This window comes from Gorilla gorilla, chromosome 13 (assembly GCF_029281585.2).
Source record: "Gorilla gorilla gorilla isolate KB3781 chromosome 13, NHGRI_mGorGor1-v2.1_pri, whole genome shotgun sequence".
Classification (NCBI taxonomy): domain Eukaryota; kingdom Metazoa; phylum Chordata; class Mammalia; order Primates; family Hominidae; genus Gorilla; species Gorilla gorilla.
The window spans coordinates 132289576-132312002 of NC_073237.2; the positions used below are offsets into that span (position 1 = coordinate 132289576).

Consider the following 22427-nt stretch of genomic DNA (forward strand, 5'->3'; position numbering starts at 1 on the left):
GGGTGTTAATGGGGCTGAGGCGAAACCAGCACAGGCTAGGACCATGTAGTGCCTGGTGACACCAGCGGAGACGGCATGTGGGCATGGCCAGCATCAGCCCGGGGAGGGAGCCCAGCATCCTCTTTCTGACATGAAAATCGGAAGTGATAACAGAGGCTGAACACCCATGGTCTTTACAGAAGAGGGAGCCAGGCAGGCGTGGCGCCACTGTAACCATGACGACACAGCAGCAGCAGCAATCAGCCTTTATCCATTTTTGGACCAGGCAGCATCAAACTCTTGATATGAACCACGCTACTTAATCTTGCGACTGCAGTTCCCTCAAATGAGGACTACCATCTGCACATTACAAATGAGAAACTGAGGCACAGAGAAAGTAAGTGCTCAAGGCCACAGGAGGCAGAGACCAGCCTGAACCCACACAATCTGATCCAGAGAGCCTACTGTATACTTCCGGCTGCAACATACGCCGCCTCCCACACAAACAGCGCAGGAGCAGCATACACACGGGACACCGAATGTGTCACGGCTGGCCTCACCCACTTTTCTAGCCCTGCCACTATGCCCCTCACACTGTCTCACAAGACGTCAACAGCTGTCCCACTAAAGACGGAGGACGAGGGATGTCTGCAGTCAGACACATTTCAGAAACACGTGACCCCCAGGTCTTTAATGTGCCCCGTGCCCAACACTCTGCTAGGAGGTGCAGACACTCCCACCTCCACAGAGTTTAGAAAGGACTACCATCTCCACAGAACAGCTCATGAAGAAACCCCACTGACTCCTAGCGTTCAGACAACCGGTAACCCTAGAGACGTTCATGGGGACACTAACAAACCTGTCTTGTGTTCCGAGCCAAGCTCTCCTAAGCTCTTCCCCAGGGGAAGAACCAGCTGTGGCGATGGATCCCCACGGCACCCCTCTCTCTCTGCTGCCATCTCTTCTGGCTTCCTTCACTATTTTCCTGAGCCCTGAGTCACTTCATTGTGGTCCCATGGAGTCTGGTCATTTCCCCACAATCTGAGCACCTCATAGCTGGTTTATTTCTAAATGGCAGCAGTCACCGTTTACACAGCATTTTTGTTTTAAGTACCGTTGTACACAATGATTAGGTCACCACGGCAACCCAGGGGCGGCCAGGGCTCCAGCTATGGAAGGCTGGCTTAGTGGATGTTAACAGACTCAAATCCTATGCTCGCTGACCACATCGAGTAGCCCCCTAATCTGAAATCACTGGAACTTTTGAAATACAACAGAGCACAGCAGTAACACAAGGAACAGGCCCCAATGCCAAGCACAACGGGAAGACTTTTGCTGTCCTTACAAACTGCTCAAGGAAAGCTGACCTGCAGAGGTGAGCACAGAGCCACCCCGCACACGCCGGAGTGAGACGTCCCAGGAAACAAGAGCAAGGTGGCCAGGGACAAACAGGCGGCCTGTGGGCCCACGTTTGCCCAAGTTCCCTCCACCCATGGGCCGTGGAGGGAACTCAGGGGAGGGCATTGAGCGAGGGATCCCATAACCTGAAAACGTTTGCAGCAGTTCACACCGGCTGTGGGGAAAGATGCGACAGTCACTCTCAGCCTTCCTCTTATTCAACTGACCACACCAGCAGCCCACCTAGTCAGGGCTCTTGGAGGGAGCTGCCTTTCTCCTTTCGGGGTACCTGGCCTCTTCCTCCCATCTCGCTGCCTGCTCCATCCCCATCTCCTAGGCCAGCTGCCCCTCATTTCTCCAAATATTGGAAGGGGCACTTCCTATCTCACTCCTCCCTAATGACCTAATTCAGTCTCATGGCTAGAAATACCACAGACACACAGTCATCCCCAAATGTACATTTCTGGCCCTGATCACTTCCCTGAACTGCCTATCTGACATCTCCATGTAGATGTCTGGGGGCACCTCGAGCCTAACCGGCCTGGTCCAAGCCACCCTCTCCTCCCACTTAGACAACTGTGATGCAGTCCCCCTAGGAGAGCAGAAACTGGCACAGCTGAGGAGAAAGGCCCCGGGGGACCCCTCAGAGTGACGGCTCTGTGCAGAGTGGGAGACAGGACAGGCACGTAAGTGGAGGGCTGGCATTAGATGGAAGCAGGGTGAGCCCCAGGGAGAATGGCAGAGCCTACCTCACAGATGCAGAGACCTGGCCAGACTGGAAAAAGCAACCATGGCTCTGATTTAAGTTTCTCTTTTACAATCTACCAAGTAGAAACGTGTGCCATAGGGTGACCCACTTTTAAAATTAATCAATATAAAGTGATTCATATAATCACCTTTTTGAATCATATATGAATATGCATAACACAACTAATTCACATAAATTTCAGATGCAGGAAAATGAGAGTTAAAGGAAAATGACGCACTTACTAAAGATACAAGCTTCAGACTGTGGTGAAGCCCTCCTAACTGTATGTTACTCCTTTCCATCCGACCTAAGGAAGACCCTGGCCAGACCTCCAACTGGGTGACAGTGGCCACGCTCCTCCATGGCCCTGCTGTGGCAGTTCTGCCCTCAGACACTGCACTTGTCCATGAGTAACCGGCTTCAGTGAAAGCAACTACTGCGAGAGCTGGATGTGCACAGTTCTAGAACGTTTAATGTTCTATCAAAATCAATACCTACTTAAAAAAAAAAAACTTTGTGATGCCTTCAATGTATTTCTAATAGTTTCTTGTTGTTTTTTCTACAAACCAGTAAGACTGTTAGAATTAATACACATTCATTTGACAATTATTAAGTACCCATGTGAGCCAGAAAATGTATAAAAATGCCAGGGAGTCAAACAGGAAGAGATAAAGTCACTGTTCTCAGGCTGAGCCTCGTAAGACAACTGAAAAGTCAACAGGCAATTTCCACGCAATGTGGAGGGTGTCACACAGGATGAGTGCTGGGGGACTGGGGTGCAGGAGACACCAGTCCCGCACTAAGGAGTGGGGCAGTGGGGCGGTGGGATGTGCAGATGGAGAAGTTTCTTAGGGAAGGAAGCAGCCAGTAGGGGGGTGGGTAGGAGCGAGAGGAAAACATGAAAATGACCCTGGTAAGAGAATTTTAGCAAGTGACAGCAGTTCAGAATTGCGCGGAAGAGGCAAACTGGATGTTTCATTCATTAGCTCACCAGGCTCTTGTGCGTGCCTGCGCTAGGAGGACCTGGGCCCTGCGGGATCTGTCGGCAGAGCGAGACAGGCTTAGGCGGGCACACAAGGAATGCAATGAGACCACATCAAGTAAAGGGGTCAGACAAGCCAGAGGATGAGGAGATCCCATCTGCTGGAGCTCCCCGTAAACAAGAGTGGAGAATGAGCGTGGACCCAGGAGGCTGCTGTGGTCACCGCCAGGAGAGACAATGGAGGCTGACACAGGCAGGCAGCCCCGGGAAGGGGCACCACTGCCCAGGAGGCGTGAGCAGCAGGCCTGTGCCTGATGCAGTACGACAAAAACACCAAACTTATAATTCCTGCCAGCCTGGAGCAGGACGGTCCCTTTTCCTAAGACAGGAAACCAGTAGTGTGGAGGAGGAGGGCAGTCGGGGACAGGAGAGATGAGCCTGTGGGACCCAAGGGGAGCTTTGCAATGGAGAGGTGTAGAGACTGGAAGCGCAAGAGTAAAGGGACCAGCTGGAGACGTGCTTTGGAACCCATTACATATACACAGCCATCGATGCCCAGGGGGACGAGTCATCCAGTGAGAGCCGGGCGCAGTAGGAGAAGCTGGTCAAGGCAACCTGAGGACACCAAGCCCACGGGACAGACGTCGGGAGAGAAGCCAAAGAAACGGACAAGTGAACAGAGAGCGGGGCGGGGCCAGAACATGGTGCTGCCAAGGCCAGAGGAGGTTTTGAAGGGGCAGTGTGCACCAAGGAAGGCTGAGAAGGATGCATGCATGAAGACCACAGAGCCCGCCGGACTCAGCTGGCAGGACTCAGCTGGCAGCCTCGGGAAGAGCATTCTGAGAACTGGTGAAGAGACAGCCGCAGGCACAGAAGGAAGGAAGTGAGAACAGCGGGAACTGTGCCTCTGCTCTGAGGGGAAAGTGTGGCCAAAAAAGATGTGTCTGCTTTAAGGATTGGAGAAATGTTGACGAAAGAAAACCCAATCAATGGGAGAGGCTGAAGAGGAGGAGGCTGCTCCTGAGAAAGGAGGCCCCTCGGGAGGCGGAGGGGAGGGATGCAGGGCCCAGGTAGGGCAGTGTCTTTCACTGGGTCAGGGTACAGACGCAGGGAAGGGGTGGGCGGCCCATCAGCACCTGCAGTTTGTCTTACTATGTTAAGCAGGAGGCAGGGCATCTGCTGAGTGGGAGGGCCCAGCCTGGAGGAAGTGGGGAGAAGTGCGGCTACAGGGGGCAGAGTGAAAGTCAAACAAGGACACGGGCAGGGCAGGGGCCCATGGAGACTGGAGACAGAGTCAGCAACAGCACTGTCAGGGTGGCAGCACTGTCACTCCTCGGACTGCTACGTCAGTACCCATGAGCAACGCATTCACGGTGGCTGCTGGACTGCTGTGGGGCAGGCCTCGGCGGGAGCCACACAGAAAGGCCCTGGGAAGGGGTCAGAAGACTCTAACCAGTCTGCAGTGGAAGCGAGGTCAACACTAAGTGCAGGAGGAACTCAGAGGGGTGGCAACTGACCGAGAGCAGGAGTTGGAGCGCTGGGGTCTCCCAAGGGCAGGGCCCAGCACAGCCACCGGGCCCAGAGTCCCAGCTTGGCCTCTTACTGGATCCCTCTGAACCCTGGCCCCCTCCCTGTCCGTTCCAAACAACGAAAGGGTCTATCTCCTGCCCTGCGCCAGCTGAGCATGAGCTCTGTGGATGCACACGGGAGTCTCAGCTGTTATTCCTTCCGTCGCTATTATTGCAATGAGGATGAAAAGGCAGGTCAGGAAGTGGCCATCTGTCGACTGCAGCCCTCCCGCGGCACCTGCACGGGGCTTGGGAGGAGGTGTCCACACCAACCGCCAGCTCTTCCATGGCAGCACACGGCAAAGACCCCTCTGGCAGGTGCCACAACTGTGGCCACTGCCCAACCTACAGCCAGCTACTCCCGTAGCCTCCAACTCAGCCCCAGGAAAAAAGACCAGGCCACTGCAGTGCCAGGCACAGCCCAGAGACGTGCAGGACGGTGAGTCTCTGCTCCGCTGCTTGTCTGAGCCACCTGGGAGCTGAGACCAGCTCTCCCAGAATGTCCCCGTGGGCGGCCTGGCTATCTGCATTTGACACTGAGAAAGTCACCTCCGCAGAGGCCCCAAAGGTGGCTGTAAGTGTCTCCACCTGGAAAACGTGGATACTCTTCCTGTTTGGATATAAGGAGTCAATGGAAATAATTCCAACTCAAGGTAAGAGCGACCAGTAGTCCACGCCCCAGCTCCATCCTGGAGAGGCCAGACACAAGGGTAAGAAAAGCTGATGTAATGGTCCCCACAGGGCCAAGACCACCTGACCCCCACCCAGGGACAACCAGTAACAAACTGCACCTTGACAGCGGAGCGCCAGGTGCACAGACAAGCACACACCCCACAGGGCGCTGGCCCGGGCATGCCACACCAGGCTCAGGTGCAGACTTGGCTTCCAGCCAGAAGGCCAGGAAGGGAGACCCTCGGGAACCTTCAGAGAGGGGAGAGGATCCCAGAGAAGAGGCGGCTGGATAGGGAGACCCTCTAAATCTGTGTCACATCCTGGCCACTCCTGAAGCAACTACAGTGGCACAGCAGCCACTCTGAGGGCCACAGCCCACAGCCCAGCCAGAGCGGCAGGACGAAGACCAAAAATGAAACCTACGCTCAACTGTATGTAGCCCCCAGGAGGCAGGTCGGGGCCTGCAGTCTCGACGTAACTGGGTGGACTACCCGCTAGAACAAACCAAAAGCAATACCTCAGGCTTCCAACAGGACCCATGGCCTCCAAATACAATATTCCAAATGCCCAACACACAACCCAAAGCTCCTTAACAAAAAAGAAAGACCCACAGGAAAACCTGCAACTTCCAGGAGAAAAGGCAATGTCCCAAGGTTGGGACTGTCTCACAAGGAATTCAAAGTGACCATGGAACAATGCTCCAAGAAGCACAGGCAGAAGCCCGAACGAAACAAAAACTCTCACAGAAACTCAGAGAACTCCCAGCAAAGAGAAGCCCCAGTGTGGAGAAAAGACCAAGCCCGGAGCAGAGGCCACGTGCTGGTGAGGAGAGGCTGGAGGGGCTGCAGAGCCCGCCTGCTAGCAGCTGCCCTGGGCCATCTCATGAGCGCAGTGACAGAGACCCCACTGGGCCAGGAGGCAGACACTAAGGGGCAACCCTCATAGCCCCTCCTCCTCCTTCCCCTGAACTCTTCTGAGAGGCCGTGGGAGGGCATGGGATGGTAAAAGTGGAGCACAAACTCTAAGGCCAGAGGCTCTGCACCTGAGGCCCGGCCAGCCACCCTCATTCACACCTCAGAAACCCAGCAGGAAAGGTGCTGGCACCAGGTCCTCTCCCCGTAAGCTCCCACCCGTAGCTCACTCCCCCAAGCTCACGAAGAAATCTCGAGGCCCCCAAGGGCCACAGCCACTGCAACCGAAACACAAACTGCACAGCCTGAGCCTGGAAAGGAGGCACAGAGCAAAGGTGGGCAAAGGAGCATGGGAGGCCCCTCGGGGTGGGATGGGAGGGAGCCTCCTTCCAGGCACGGTGGACCCTGCGCTAGGCCAGTAAGCCCCCGTGGCAGACACAGTAGGACAGTGCACACAGCTCACACCCGCAGAGGCTCCGCAGGCCCAACCCACACCCATGGAGGCTCCGCATGTACAACTCACACCCGTGGAATGCTCCACACACATACAGCTCACACCCACAGAGCCTCCGCACACACAATCCACACCTGCAGGAGGCTATACACACACAACTCACAGCCACAGAGGCTCCACACACACAATTCACACCTGCGGGAGGCTCTGGCCGGTCAACCGGATGGTGAGGAATCACCAGGCCAAGTTCAGGCAGAAGACGCAATCCAGAGAACCTGCCCCTCTTCCCGGACCGCGGTTTCCCCCTGAGGGCACCTGGGAGGAGCTGTCCATGCCAGGAGAGGTGGTAAAGATGGCAGGCTGTGTTTCTGGCACCGCACCTTTCTAAGGACAAAATCTGGACTCCAGGGCCTGCCCAATGACGCCTACCACATACTCTGGGTGGGTAACCTGAAGGGCTGCACCCAGGAGCAGGAGCAAACGTGAAGCAGCCCAGCCTCAGGGGACTAGAGCACAGCTCTGTGGCACCTCCACCAGGGCCTCGCGTGGGGTGACCAGATCTGTTCCTGTCTCCAAGGGACCGCTAGAAGCCAACGGACACTCCCCCTGGGAAAAGATTATATCTTAGGCCTCAGACTGTTTCCAAAATCTTTCACATACAATGGTCAGTTAAGCAAAATGACAAGACATCATGAGCAAAAGCCAGCAGAAACAGTAACAGAAGCAAGCTCCCAGACTCCTGAAACCTGCCAAGATGAAGACAGTCCAAGACAGCCCCTCTCTCCCGCTGACGACAGCTAAAAACTCTGGACAAAAGACAAACACCTACCTAAGGACTCTGGAAAGTAAGCCGCAGCAGGCACACTGGGGAGGAGGGTCCATCCTGAAGAAGGAACCCGAAACAGGGGACTCCTCAGGTTCGTTTTCTCTTTTCTGCCCTGGCTGGACCTGAGGGCAGCCCCAGACAGCCAGGCTCAGAGAGAAACCCTGTCTTTCTCTGGCCAGAGGACGAGGAAAAGGGGCCCCTACAAGCTGGAGGGGGAATCCTGAGGGCTCCCACTTTTCTCTCCCAGCCTGACCCAGCTGGCTGAAGTCACAGAGCTGTGCAGTGGCAGCATGAGCAGCGGAAACAGGGAAGCCTAGGCACGGGGTAAGGAAGGAGGAAAGCCCATCTTTCTAGGCAGAGGCTGAGGAAGAAGGTTCCTCGGAGCCAGAAAGTGTGGAAGGAATTCACAAAAGGAGAGCTGGAGAGGGATCCCCAGAGACGTGTATGAGCCTGCACGATCTGGGCTTACTCCTGAGCTGTGTGTGCCTTGGGCAGGCCCGGGGCCACAGGCAAAAGCTGTGAAAGCTGAACCAACACTGCAGCCACCACCCATGACAGCAAAACGGACTCCTGGGCTGAACCCAATGGGGTTTATTGCAACCCAGCTGCAAAACAAAATCAACATTATCCAAAGGACTGTGTAACAGGACCCAGAAACCAGTCTCACAGCATGATGTTCACAGAGCCCAATGTTCACAGAGCCCAATCCATAATTATTCAACAAAGAACCAGGAAAATGTGACCAATTTTCAAAGGAAGAGACAACCAACAGAGGCCAACCCCAAAATGACCCAGATGTTAGTTATCAAAGACTCTAAAACAGCTATTATAAGTTCCATGAGGTAAAGCTACACTCTCTTAAAATACAGGAAAAAAATAGAGATCTCAGCAGAGAAATTAAAAACTAGAACGAAAATTTCAGGACTAAAAAGTACAATGGCAACATAAAATTCACTGGATGCGCTCAACAGAATGGCAACGACAGAGGAGTCAGTGAATATGAAAATAGATCAATAGAAAGAATCCAATCTGAAGAACAGAGAGAAGAAACTGATGGGATAAAATGGCAAGTCTTGAAGTATGAGACGATGTCAAAAGTTCCAACACTGTGTCGGTAGAGAAAAGGTTGATGCAAAAAAGTATATGAATAAATATGGCCCAAATCTCCCCAAATCTGGTGAAAGACACCAATTTACAGGCTCAGGAAGCCTAGAAAACCCCAAACAGAATAAACTCAAAGAAAACCGTGTGCAGACATGGTTCATAATAAACTGCTGAAGACCAAAGGTGATGAAACAGGCCCACAGGACCCCACAACTTGAGGTACCAGCCACAGACTTTCAGTTACCATGCTTCAAACAATAACAACAAAAAAGACACGATTAAAATTTTGGACAGAAAAGTGGAAATTACAAAAAATCAAAAGAAGAAGAAAAAAGAACTTGACAGATTAGAAAAAGAACAAAATAGGCTGGGTGTGGTGGCTCACACCTGGAATCCCAGCACTTTGGAAAGCTAAGGCAGGCGCAGTGCATCACTTGAGCCCAGGAGACCAGCCTGGGCAACATAGCAAGATCCCATCTCTATAAATAAATTTTTTCAAAAAACAACAAATCATGGCCAGGTGCAGTGGCTCATGCCTGTAATCCCAGCACTTTGGGAGGCCAAGGCAGGTGGATCACGAGGTCAGGAGTTCGAGACCATCCTGGCCAACGTGGTGAAACCCCGTCTCTACTAAAAACACAAAAATTAGCCAGGCATGGTGGCATGCGCCTGTAATCCCAGCTACTCGGGAGGCTGAGGCAGGAGAATCTCTTGAACCCAGGAAGCAGAGGTTGCAGTAATCCAAGATCACAACATTGCACTCCAGCCTGGGAAACAGAGCAAGACTCTGTCTCAAAAAAAAAAAAAAAAAAAAAAGAACAACTCAGAAATTATAGGCTGGGCACAGTGGCTCACATCTATAATCTCAACACTCTGAGAGGCCAAGGTAAGAGGATCATTTGAGTTCAGCAGTTTGAGACCAGCCTAGGCAACATGATGAGACCCTATCTCTACAAAAAGTTTTAAAAATTAGGCGGGCAAAGTAGAACCTGCCTGTAGTCCCTGCTCCTCAAGAAGCTGCAGCTGGAGGATCACTTGAGCCCAGGAGTTCAAGGCTACAGTGAGCACCACTGCACTCCAGCCTGGGAGACAGAATGAGATCCTGTCGAAAGAAGAAAAGAAGAGAAGAGAGAAGAGAAGGAGAGAGGAGGACAGTGAAAGAAGAAAAGGAGAAGAGAAGAGAGACGAGAAGGAGAGAGATGAAAGAAAGAAAGAAAAGAAGAAAAAAAAGGCAGGAAAGGCAGGAAGAAAGAAAAGAAAAAAGGAGAAACGAAAAAACAAAAAAGAAAAAGAAAAGGCAGGAAAGGCAGGAAGAAAAAAAGGAGAAAGGAAAAAAGAAGAAAGAAAAGAAAAGGCAGGAAAGGCAGGAAGAAAGAAAAGAGAAGGAAAGGAAAGGAGAAAGGAAAAAAAAGAAGAAAGAAAAAAGAAAAGGAAAACAAAACAAAAGAAAGGTTGTAGAACAGAAAAACATAGTAACTAAATTTAACTTTATACAATGGGCTGATGAATAGATTAGATACACATAAGAGAATTAAAGCATCCTGAGTGAAGAACAATGATACAGAAATAACATACACTGTGCCACTGACATGTAATTGGAGGCCCAGGAAGGAGAAGAAAAAATGGGGCAGAAACAGTAAACATACAATGGATGAGAATCTTCCAATACTTGTGAAGCTCATGAAACCATAGTCTCCAGAAGCACTACAAAATGCCAGCAGGATTCAAAAAAAGACATCTACAGACCAAAGAACTCACAGTAATACTGATGAAATCCAAAGACAAAGAGAAGATTTTTCAAGCGGCCAGAAGGAATTTCTGGCCAGGACAAAATGGCACACACTTGTCTCTCCCTGTTCCTCTCCTCTAAGCACAACCATAAACCCTGGAGAGAACCCTAGAGACAAAGGAGGACTCTGAAAGGTGGAAGAGGAAGGCAAACTGGCTTAGGGCCTCAGGACGGGAGGACCAACACAGCAAGAGGGTGTTCTTACAACCCCCACCCAACACGAGGTGACACAGGCCTGATACTTCCTGACTCCCTGCCTAGCAACAGAGGCAACCCAGGTACACTTATTCTGCCCTGGATTGAGTAGGAGTTCCACCTACCACACCAGGCGAGCCCAAGCCCTACTAACAATCAGCAGGTAGGGACACCAGCAAGAGATCCCTCAGCCCAGAAGCACTCTCCTTCCCCATCAGGCGGACCTGAGACACCCCTCCCACAAACTAGACACACCCTGCACCAAGGGAATCCAGCAAGTGGGACCACCATCACCAGCACCTGGCCTAGGAGGCACTCTCCTTCCCCACTGGTCACGGGACTCCTCTCCCCACTGAGGGAAGCCATCCGAGGGGAGGGGCGGACACCGGCAAAGGAGCCACACTCCACGCACCTGACGGTGATGCTGAAATGTTCCACCCCTCAGAGGCAGGGGTGTAAAACAAACACCCAGCCTGGGAAGCTCTTGGTCCTGTGCGCAGAGACTCCCATGTCCATCCAGAGGCAGCATGCTGCCCAGCCTAAGGAGCTCCTTCTGCCCTCGAGCAACATCAGCGGGGACCCATGGAAGCCCCAGGGGAGAAGCTAAGTCAAGCGACTGAAACAGCACCACAAAGGCTAGGAAGGTCAGACTATCACCAGAACCACAGTCACAAAAGTAGGACAGGCCTGCATGCTAAACCTGAACAAGGTGACTACTGCTAAAATAAAACCAGTACCCAGAGTTTCCTAACAAAATAGCCAAAATGATCAGGAAGCCATCAGAAATGACTTTAATCAGAGGACGATGAACTGGCACAAACACCATGATAAATCAAATGTTGGAACTATCTGACAAGGATTTTAAAGCAACTGGCATGAAATCACTCCCAAGTAATCATAAATTCTCCTGAAACAAAACTAGAAAATTTTGGTAATGAGAGCCAAATGAAGAACTGGAAAATATAGTAACAGACATTTTAAAACTCACTGGATGGGCTCAGCAATAGTTGAGATGACAGAAGACAGAATCATTGACCTTGAGGTCAGATCAAGAGAATTTACCCAATCTGAACAACAGGCAGAAACTGCAATGGAGAAAAGAAGAACAGAGCCTCCAAGACCTGCGGGAGAATAACAAAAGATCCAAGGGTTCTATCACCGGAGCCCAGATCAAAGAGGAGAAACAGCAACAGAAAGAGAGAAAATCTTCCCAAACATGTTGAATGACAGGAATGAATGAAATGTTTTAAGAAACTGAGTGAACTCCAAAAAAGATAAACCTAACGAAATCCACACCAGGACACATCATGACTAAACTTCTAAAACTAAAGACAAAATATTTTGAAGCAGCCAAAGGGGAATGGTACGATACATACAAGGGAACACCAGCTCCAAAGACTTCTCATCTGAAGCTATGGAGGCCAGAGGGAAGTGGCACAGTTTGCAAGTGCTGAAGGAAAAGAACTGTCAATCAACCACAAATTCCATATCCAGCAAGACTATCCTTAAAAAAATGAAGAGGAAATAAAGATGTTTTCTGGTGAAGGAAAATAAAATAATCTGTCAAACCTTAAAGAATGGCTAAAGGAAGCTGTCCAAACAGCAAGAAAATAAGGAATCTTGGAGGACCAGGAAGAAAAAATGCAGAGACACGAGTAATGAGTAAATACAACAGACTACCCTCCTTATGAGTTTTTCAAATTACATACGATGACAAAAATTATAACACTGTCAGATGGTCAAGACAGTGGTATTTAGAAGTGGAGAGAGCAAGGGCGGCTAAATGGAGAAAAGGTTTCCACATTTCACTGAAAACAGTAAAATAAGGGTATCAGTAAACTGTTGTAAGTCACATAAGTATACCGTAATACCCAGAGCAGTCACTAAGAAATTATAGAGATACACCCAAAAACAACATAAATAAATCTAGAGAAAATCCTAAAAAATGGTCAATTAACCAATAAGAAGTCAAAAGAAGAGAAACAGGAACAAGAAACAGAGGAAACAAACAGAAAACAAACTATAAAATGTCAGACTCAAGTCCTAATGTTATCAATAGTAATTGTTAACAATATAATGTTATTAGTAAATGTAAACACTCTAAATACACCAATCAAAAGACAGACTGATAGAGGGTAGATTAAAAAACATAACATCATTACATGCTCTTTACAAGAAATACACTTCAAATTCAACAACTTAAGTAGGTTAAAAACTAAAACGAGGGAAAAAAGATACGCCATTCAAATACTTTTTAAAAAAAAGCAGAACTACATTAATAAAGTAGAAAAATTACGAGAGGCAAAAAGGGACATTACATAATGATAAAAGGATCAATCTACCAGAAAGACCTTAAAATCCTGAAAGTTCACGCACCAAACTATAAACCCTCAAAGTACATGAAAAAAGTTGACACAGCTAAAAAGAGGAACAGACAAATCTACAAGTATAGCTAGGGACTTCAACACCCCCTAGACAGAATTACTAGACATAAAATCAACAAAGATATAAATCAGAACACAACCAACTAGCAGAATACAACTGATAGAACACTCCACCAAGCAACAGCAGAATACTCATTTTTTTCCAAATGCCCATGAAACATTCACTAAAAGAGACCATATCCTAGGCCACAAGACAAACCTTAACAAGTATAAAAGAAATCAAACTAGGTTATCTTAATGAAATCATATGGGAAATACATAAGACAAAACAGGAAAATCTCTGAACACTTGAAAATTAAAAGTTTGAAATCATTGAGGAGTGCTGTGGTCTGAGTGTTTTCTGCCCCTGCAAAATTCACACGGCAACCTAATCCCCAATGTGGCAGTGGTGAGAGGTGGGGCCTTTCGGGGGTGAATAGGTCACAGGGGCCCTACCCTCATGAATGAGACTAAGGAGGCTTGAGGGAGCCTGTCCTCTTCTGCCATATAAGGACACCCAGAAGGTGCCATCTATGAGGAACAGGCCCTCACCAGACACCAAATCTGTTGGCACCTTAATCTTGGACTTCTTAGCCTCCAGAACCATGAACAATCAATTTCTGTCATTTATAAATTACTCAAAAGTACAGCAGTCCCCTCTTATCCCCAAGGGATAAGCTCCAAGACCCTCAGAGGATTCCAGAAACAAAATATATACATATAGGGCTCAGTACTATACTTTCCTACACACGAAAGTTTTTTTGAGACACGGTCTCACTCTGTTGCCCAGGCTGGAGTGCAGTGGTACAATTACAGCTCACTGTAATCTCAAATCCCAACTCAAACGATCCTCCCACCTCAGCCTCCTGAGTAGCTGGGACTACAGGCACACAGCCACCACGCCCAGCTAATTCTTTTTTTTAATGTAGAGACTAGGTCTTGCTATGTTGCCCAGGCTGGTCTCAAACTCCTAGACTCAAGCTATCCTCCTACCTCAGCTTCCCAAAGTGCTTGGATTACGGGTGTGAACCACCACGCCTGGTCCTCAAAACAACTTACTGTACTATACTCACATTCTCATTAGGATGTGAGATGAGAAAATGCCTACATGATGAGATGAAGTGAGTTGAATGACATTAGGCATAGTAGTGACCTAGCTTTAGGCTACTCCCAACCTTCTGACAATAGGTCAGACAGAGGACTATCTGCTTAGGGAGATCCTGGGTCATCAAGCCATGATGACGTCCATGGTGGGACGTCAGGAGCAGATGATATCAATGACTTACGAGGACAGCATATACAGTGTGGACATGCTGGACAAAGGGATAAGTCACGTACCAGGCAAGATGGCGTGAGACTTCATCATGCTACTCAGAACAGCATGCGATTTAAAACTTATGAATTATTTCTAAATTTTCCATGTAATATATTCAGGCCACAGTTGACCAAAGGTTACTGATAACAGGGGACTACTATATTTCGCTATAGCAGCCCAAATGAACTAAGACAATGAGTCAAAGAAGTAGTTATCAAAGGAAATTTTTAAAAAATACCTAGAACTGAATGAAAATGAAAATACAACATATATGTGAGATGCAGCTGTGGCAGTACTAAGTGGGAAATTTACAGCACTAGAGTCTTACATCAGAAAAGAGGAAAGGTCTCAAATCAATAATACAAGTTCCTAGCTCAAGAAACTAGAAAAAGAAGAGCAAAATAAACCCGAAGGAAGCAGAAGGGAAGGAGACAGGTGTGGCTAGAAAAGGGCAACAGAAGAGGTCCTCGTGGGATGGAATGATCTGTACCTGGATTAGACAAAGGTCAATATCCTGGTGTAATATTATGCTACAATTTTAGAAGTCATCATTAGGGAAACTGAGTAAAGGGTACCAAGGATCTCTGTATAGTATTTCTTTAAAATGCAGGTTAATATACAACTGTCTCCAACTGGCCAGGCGTGGTGGCTCCCGCCTGTAATCCTAGCACTTTGGGAGGCTGAGGTGGAAGAATCACTTGAGTCCAGAAGTTCCAAACTAGTCTGGGCAACACAGTGAGAGCCCATTTCTACAAAAATAAAAATTGTTTAAAGAAAAATATATATATACACAATTAACTCAAAACTAAAATTTAATTTTTTTACATTAGCCAAGGATTTTAAGATACTTCATAGAAAAAGGTACTCAAATGGCCAATAAGCATATAAAAATGCTCATCATAAGTCATCAGGGAAATGCATACAAAAACCATGGTGAGATACAACCCACCTACTTACATAACTAAAATCAAAAAGACTGACATCATCAAGTGTTGGCAAGGATGCAAAGCAACTGGAATTCACATAAGCTGCTGGCCAAATAAATATGTCACTTTGGAAAACAACTGGGCACTTTCTTACAAAGTTACACATATGTATCTTATCACCCAGTAATCCCAAGCACAGCTGTTTAAGATAAATGAAAACATCTGTCCACAAAGATGAATGTTCACAGAAGCTCTATTCATAATAGCCAAAAGCTGGAAATGCCCCCAGATAATCACCAACAGATGAATGGAGTTCTAAAACGTGAGCTAGCCATACCATGGAATATTATTACTAAGCAAAACAGATCTACACAACACGAATTTCAAAAATACTACGCTAAGTGAAAGAAGTCAGATTAGATGCACACAGGAAACTCATCTACAATAACAGAGCAGAGCAGTGAAGCCCTGGGTGGGTCCTGCCGGGGAGGGGCACAAAGGAAACTCGGGAAGTAATGAGAATGCTCTGTCTTGATTGTGGTTGTGGTCACAGTGGTTTAAATTCCTCAAACTACACTCTTAAAACATATGTGCTTTACCAGATGTAAATCAGACCTCGATAAAAGTGGTTCTCTCAAAGGTCCAAAATGGCCGGGCACGGTGGCTCACACCTGTAATCCCAGAACTTTGGGAGGCCGAGACAGGAGGATCTCTTGAGCCCAGGAGTTCGAGACCATCCCTGACAGAACTTGTCTCTATTAAAAAAAAAAAGAAAAGAAAAGAAAAAGAAAAAAAAAGTCCAAAACTAAAGTCTTCACTTTATACCTTACAATGGGCATTAACCATTGTATGCTAGCAGGGACTTCTCTGAAAAGCTCAGATTTCATACATCTCTCCCCTCCTCAGAAACCTTCAGTGGTTCCCCAATTCCCACAGAGCAAATCCCCAATCTACGAATCAGCCACTCAAAGCATTCTGCGCTCTGGCCTCAGCACTTTTTCCAGTCTAATTTCGCCTTCCAACTCTGCAGCCACTACCCCCATGAGGCCACCAGCCTTTCCCACATGGTGTGCACATCACGCACTCCCCTCCACTTCCCCCTATTGTCTTTGCTTCTCTTAATTCGTTCCCTTACCTCCATCTGATTCTCACACACCTAGACTACAAACTCAGTTTTCACTCTAACGGGACATTCCAGATTCCCTCAGGGGAGTCTCCCTCCCTCTACTCCCCTGTTCTGCCAGTAGCATCTGCCCTTTAGAGAGCCAGCCTCCTCAAGCCCGTCATTATGGGTCTCTGTATATGCAGACACTTCCATCGCTACAGGAGGCCTGAAAAGGATACGAAGGGCCCCACAGTTCACAATGTAATGCCCAACTGAACTCATGTAAGTTTAACCTTTTTTGAGACAGTTATCTTGCTCTGTTACCCAACCCGAAGTGCAGTGTCACAATTATGGCTCTCTGCAGGCTCAATCTCCTGGGCTCAACTGATCTTCCCACCTCAGCCTCCCAAGTAACTGGGACAACCGGCGTGCACCACCATGCCCAACTAATTTTTATGTTCTTTGTAGAGACAGAGTCTCACTCTGTTGCCCAGGCTGGTCTCAATCTCCTGGGCTCAAGCAATCCTCCCACCTCAGCCTCCCAAAGTGCTGAGATTTCAGGTGTCAGCCACCACACTCCACCCCCAGATATAAGTTTAATTTTGACTAGTTGAGTTTGAAGTGATGGGACGAGAGTGACTGGGGAATAATAAACCACTCTAAGAAAAAGAGGGCCGGGCGCAGTGGCTCACGCCTGTAATCCCAGCACTTTGGGAGGCTGAGGTGGGCAGATCACGAGGTCAGGAGATCGAGACCACCCCAGCTAACATGGTGAAACCCCGTCTCTATTAAAACAATACAAAAAATTAGCCGGGCGTTGTGGCAGGCGCCTGTAGTCCCAGCTACTCAGGAGGCCGAGGCAGGAGAATGGTGTGAACCCAGGAGACAGAGCTTGCAGTGAGCCAAGATCATGCCACTGCACTCCAGCCTGGGCGACAGAGCGAGACTCCGTCTCAAAAAAAAGAAAGAGAGGACTAGGTGGGAGCTCAGGAAAGCCAGAAATAAAAAAAACTCAAAGATCTTTCTTTTTTTTGAGACAGGGTTTCACTCTGTTGCCCAGGCTGGAGTGCAGTGGCATAGTCTCGGCTCACCGCAGCCTCCACCTCCTGGGTTTAAGCGATTCTTCTGCCTCAGCCTCCTGAGTAGCTGGGATTACGGGCACATGCCACCACGCCCGGCTAATTTTGTATTTTTAGTAGAGACGGGGTTTCACCATGTTGGCCAGGCTGGTCTCAAACTCCCGACCTCAGGTGATCTGCCCACCTCAACCTCCCAAAGTGCTGGGATTACAGGCATGAGCCACCATGCCTGGCCTCAAAGATCTTTTCTGTAGTGACAACAAAAGTTATGAAAGTAGAAAAATGCTATGAAATAATGACTAAATATTCCTGTCAAGGGCACCATCGTTCCTGTGTCTGGGCTCCCCATGGCAGTTCAGCTGACTGTAACTCACCCTTAGCCACCTCCCACAGCCACTGTCAATCAGCCCAGCGCCACAGATTCAGCTTGTATATCTGTTGGCTCTATCTACCCTTCCTATTCCCTCTGCCGACAGACAGGCAAGTCCATCTGGGCACAGTGGACTAACTCACTCACTCACACCTGTGATCCCAGCACTTTGGGAGGCCAAGGTGGGTGGGAGCACTGCTTGAGCCCAGGAGTTTGAGAAGCCTGGGCAACACAGGAAAACTCCACCTCTACAAAAAATAATAATTAACCGGACCAGGAGGTGCAGGCCTGTGGTCCTAGCTGTGATCCTAGCAACTCGGGAGGCTGAGGTGGGAGGATCACTTGAGCTCAAGGAGGTCAAGGCTGCAGTAAGCTGTGATCATGCCACTGTACTCCAGCCTGGGCAACAGAGCAAGACCCTGTCTCAAAAAAATAAAAACAAGAACAGGCAAGTCTTTGGCATTTCCAGCCTAACGACATCAACTCTCAGGCAGAACACCTGTCTATGGCCTCTACCCACTCAAACCTGCTAAAAACATCTTCCCAGGCTCGCTCTCTCAGCACGACATCCCCCTACTTAAAAACCCTCCCAGGCACACATCATCAAAGAAATCCCCAGCCAACCTGAGCACCATAAACAATCTGGCCCCAGACTATTTTCCAAACTAATCACTTACTATTTCAGTCCACAAATCCTCCGCCTCAACAAGGTTAATCTACTCAGTACACCCAAAGACACCTCTCCTCTGCCCAGGGCTGTAGCCAGCTGCCCTCCCCTCTGCTCTTAGGGGCTAACCATTCAACAAGTATTTGAGCACTCTGTACTGTGGACACAGCAGTAAGTGGGACAACCATAATCCCTGGCCTCACAGAGATGCACACATAACTAGGCAGCAGGTGGTTCTCAGGACACCTCTGCAGAGGAAAGGTCATGCTAGCTGGACCAACTAGCAACTCCCACAGTATCTAGTACCACCTAACAGGTGCTCAGGAAGCATTTGAAGATGCTCTGTAACTCCCATCTCAGAAACACCCAAATCCCTTGTCAAGAACAACCAAAGACGATTTAAATATACAATCTAAACTCATAAACCAATAATCTGAACAAGTCATCACCTTCAGAAATGTGGCAATGTGCTTACAAGTGTGCTGCCATCAAGAGCAGCCTCTTTACACCAAGACTCCAGCCACTGTTGCCCTCCTGCCAACACAGGGAGGAAGACGCGCAGTGGTTTCACCTGTAAATTTAAATAAAGAGTCTCAATTTTTACACAGTTTTACACAGGAGGGCAAGTTCTGGAGGTGCAAAGGGGCTCTGAGCACAGATTTCATTTTAACGAAAAGTCACTACAAGGAAACAATATGGCGACCCTCTGGAGTTGATTATAAAGGGATTTTGCTCATCATGTCAAGTTAGCGAACCGGAGTGTAAACTCTTCTTGTTGCCTATATCATGAAACTGCTGGTCCCTGAGATGGGGACTAAAACCCAGGCTTCACAGGCCACAGCATCCTCACACTGATTTCTTATTCCATAACATGGTTTCCAAATCAGTAGTTCAAATTACTCTAGCAAGAGAAAAAAAGGAGGACGGGATCAGACAATTCCTCCCAACAGTGTGCCTCTGGGCAGGCCATGTGGCTTCTGCACAGGTCCACGCGCTGTCAGTAAGGAGAGGGGATGAACTGGCGAACCCTAAGCTCCCATCCAGTGCCCTAGGGTTCAGGGCAGCTTGGCTCTGCAAGCAAAAGGAAAACCTGGTTTCCACTGAGCTACACCGCAACATCCCTGCAAAGAATTGAGTGCATGCTAGTACTTGCCCTGGGTTGTTTTTTAACATTGTCCTTGAGAGATAATAAAAGCTTGCTCTCCACATTGTCCCCTGAAACCAAGGCCTAGATACCTCTGAGTTTCCTAAGGGCATGTATAAAACGCACAGTGGCCGAGATCAACGCCAGGACTGCACTGCTCTAGTCCAGCATGCTATGTGGTAAAATAAACGGAACTTCAGCCACCCCCTCAACTTCTTTCACCAATTTATTACAACTTTCACTCAAACATCACCACAAAATGTGATGACTAGTCAGGTTCTGCACCTTCTTATAGACATTTTTAAGCGGACAATTTTCAACATGTCCAATACATTATTTCTTTAAAAAATGCAAACACTGTCAATGAAACAAGAGAGTTACCAAAAGAAAGGGAGGGGGACCTAAAAATAAAAGCCCAAGGCGGCCACAATTCTTGGCTGTGGCCCCAGGGACGAATGAAACTGAAGGAAGTGTTTCTGCACAGCCATATGCCACAAGGCCTCGCCAAGGGCAAGCTCTCCTGAGCCTACCCACTTACTACAATGGCAGACTGGTGGCCCCAGGACACCAAAAATCTCAAAAGGCTAATGCAAAACAAGACAGCAGCCAGCCCTGGAGTTTCAGCAGGCTTTCAATGCTTTCAATCTTTACTCAAATGGAGGATGGGCTTTAGTTAGCAACCTAATGAACAATCCTTTAACAAGTTAAACATTGAAGCCACTTTCACCATCATACCCCCAAAAGCAATTTCCGATTAAAACATCCATATTGAAAGAACCATGTCTGATTAACTGAAAACTAAGCTGGAGAGGTACATGGAGACATTCAAAAGAAGAAACAAAGCAAATGCTGCTGGATTAGAAGAAGTGTTGGGGGGACCCACACTGTCCTACCAAAACCCCCTCCCCACTCAGTCTCTTACAAGATACAGCCACACTGGGTAGCAGCGAATCTCACACCTAGGCTGTGACCCCAACAACGTAAATCACTTCAGCTGAGCTGAGGCAAGTATTTCAGTCATCTGAATTACGATCTCTCCAACCTGTAAATTTAAATAGAGTCTCAATTTTTACACAGTTTTACACAGGAGGGCTAAGTGCGGTGCCTCATGCCTGTAATCCTAGCACTTTGGGAGGCCGAGGCAGGCAGATCACCTGAGCCCAGGAGTTCGAAACTAGCCTGGGCAAACAGACCCCATTTTTACAAAAATAAAAACTGTTTAAAGAAAACCCCCATCTCTACAAAAAATACAAAAGTTAGCCAGGCGTGGTGGTGCACCTGTAGTCCCAACTACTCGGGAGGCTGAGGCGGGAAGATCACTTGAGCCCGGGAGGCGGAGGTTGCAGTGAGCCGAGGTCACAGCACTGCACTCCAGCCTGGCCGACAGAGTGAGACCCTGTCCTCCACAAAAAAAAAAAAAGGAAAAAAGAAAATTACACACGGGGCTGAAGCAGGAGGATCACTGGAGCCCAGGAGTTGGAGACCAGCCTGGGAAACACAGGCTGACTCCATCTCAAACACCTGGCCTCAAGTGATCATCCCACCTTTGCCTCTGAGTCACTAGAATTATAAGTATAAATTACCACACCTGGCTTAAAAACTTTTTTTTTTTTTGTAATTACATATGCTCCCCCTGTGAAGCAGAGTATAGAATGTAAAAGCCCTCTCTCGGCAAAAAGAAGTGGAAACCAGCCAGGCGTGGTGGTTCACGCCTGTAATCCCAGCACTTTGGGAGGCCAAGGCAGGCGGATCATAAGGTCAGGAGTTCGAGACCAGCCTGGCAATATGGAGTAACCCGTCTCTACGAAAAATACAAAAACTGGCCGGGAGTGGGGGCGCACGCCTGTCATCCCAGCTACTTGGGAGGCTGAGGCAGAAGAATTACTTGAACCCAGGAGGCGGCGGTTGCGGTGAGCTGAGATCGCGTCACTGCACTCCAGGCTGGACGACAGAGCGAGACTCCGTCTCAAACAAAAAAAAAAAAAAAGTGGAAACCAGACCTCCTAAAATCGGAGTCTGATGTGCGAAGGCACTGTCACCCACCAGTAAGGGGCACTCCAGTCTCAGCTCCTAAGATGGTATCCAGTCTTCTCCAGCTCCTGTTCACGTTTCTTGTCTTTAAATGCCCACCTTTTAATAATTCCAGAACTCAAAAGCCCATGTTAGTAATTCATCATCCGATGAGTCAACAAGGATTAAAGAGTGATCTGGTACCGGAACTGAAACTAGACGAACCCAATACTAACACAGAGACACGCGTATTTATTTCTGGATGGCTGACAAATCCCATGCTGAATGCCAAAGCTAAATGCAATGAAATAAAAAATGCATGCACCTTGCTAAAGAAATTGGAAAGCAGATCATGAAAGTTCTTTTTATAGCAATTTGTCTAACATCCGCTGCCTGAGCCCTCAGCCCTCTCCACATATAAAATCTTAAAAAACATGCAGGAGTAAAACTTTGTGCTCGGATCCCAGGAGCCATGCCCAAGAATGCACTGGTCTCCACAGCACCTACGGGAGCCCAGCCAGCGCCCACGAGCAGCTGCGGTGAACAGTCCTCGGTGAGACACTCCACAGCAGCGGAAATGTGGAAAAGTGAAGATGAAGTCAAGAAGAACCTAAGAACGTAACGTGGGATAACGGAATAACAAAAGCCAGTCTCAGAAAGAGACATCATTGGCAAAGGTGTAAAACCTAGTTCGTGGTGTAAGCACATGCGGCAAAATACAAAGAAAAGCAAAACAGTGACCAACACAAGGTGTGAGGCAGG

At 48.4% G+C, this 22427-nt stretch overlaps 1 protein-coding gene across 6 annotated transcripts in view; it reads right to left on the reverse strand.

Moving 5' to 3' along the window:
• Nucleotides 1-22427, reverse strand: part of CAMSAP1 (calmodulin regulated spectrin associated protein 1) — a 98121-nt gene that overhangs the window by 74256 nt on the left and 1438 nt on the right. The gene's annotated exons all lie outside the window — the stretch shown is intronic.